At 41.7% G+C, this 1,290-nt stretch overlaps 1 non-coding gene across 1 annotated transcript; it reads left to right on the top strand.

The window, feature by feature from the left end:
* Positions 1 to 941: 941 nt before the first annotated feature.
* On the top strand, positions 942 to 1,048 carry LOC133820615 (small nucleolar RNA R71). The gene has a single exon (XR_009887021.1). It is a non-coding gene; the product is annotated as a small nucleolar RNA R71 (small nucleolar RNA).
* The last annotated feature ends 242 nt before the right edge of the window (positions 1,049 to 1,290 follow it).

Consider the following 1,290-nt stretch of genomic DNA (forward strand, 5'->3'; position numbering starts at 1 on the left):
GGATATGGGATTTTGACATTACAATCATCAACTACCGGTTGAATCTTCTCCTTGGTTGCAAGGCCTTTAGTAACCTTTTCCTCCACTTGGGGCTCAACTTTTTTATAACTCTCCTCTTCTACAGCCTTTTTTTCTTGAGTCCCCTTAAGAGAATGACCCTCAATTTCTTTCCCGCTCCTCAAGATGATAGCTTGACATTGATCCTTAGGATTTACCACAGTATTGCTAGGCAAATTTCCTTAAGGCCTACTTTGTAACATATTTTCCAATTGACCAACTTGCATCTCAAGATTCCTGATGGATGAGCGAGTTTCTGTCATAAATTGAGATTGAGAGTTGGTCAGAGTTAACAGTGCAGCTTGTAACTCATTTGTCTTCTCTTGAGCAACAGGTAGTATTGATGGTTGTAACGTGCCTGAGGTGGAGCTTGAAGCATAGGCTGCTGAATTTGTTGAGGACCCTGATTATTTCTCCATGAAAAATTAGGTTGATTTCTCCACCCTTGATTGAACGGGTTGGAGAATGGACTATTTGCTTGCCTATTGAAATTTCCCATCATATTCACCTGTTCCATGGGAATGGAGTTGTTCATCTCAACTACCATGCATTGCTCAAATGGGTGAGGACCACCACAATTATGACATACCGCTTGGATCTGCATGACCTGAGTGGCCATAGAATTTTGTTGCAGTTGCTTGGTCAATGATGCAACTTGAGCAGTGAGAGCGGTAATAGCATCCAGCTTGTGTATACTGGCTACCTTCTTATTTCTATCTCATTCACTAGGCCACTGATAGTTATTCATGGCCATTTCCTCAAGCAATTCATAGGCCTCATTAGCACTCTTGCTCATGAAAGCACCACCTGCTGCAGCGTCAATAATGGTGTGAGTCGTCCCACACAAACCGTTGTAAAAATTATGGACTAGCATCCATTTTTCAATCCCATGATGAGGACATTTCCTCAAAAGTTCCTTAAACCTCTCCCATGCATCATAAAGAGACTCTCCATCAAATTGAGAGAAGTTATTAATTTCCTCTCTTAACTTTGCAACCTTGGATGGAGGGAAAAATTTAGCAAGAAATTTCAGAGCTAATTCCTCCCATGAAGTGATTGAATTGGCTTGAAGAGAGTTCAACCAACTTTTAGCTCTATCCCGCAGTGAGAACGGGAACAATCTCAGTCTAATAGCATCGTCGGTGACCCCATTGTATTTAAAAGTTCCACACAGCTCTAGGAAATTGGCTATGTGTGTATTGGGATACTCAGTAGGGAGTCCACCAAACTGGA

This window comes from Humulus lupulus, chromosome 2 (genome assembly GCF_963169125.1).
Source record: "Humulus lupulus chromosome 2, drHumLupu1.1, whole genome shotgun sequence".
NCBI lineage: Eukaryota > Viridiplantae > Streptophyta > Magnoliopsida > Rosales > Cannabaceae > Humulus > Humulus lupulus.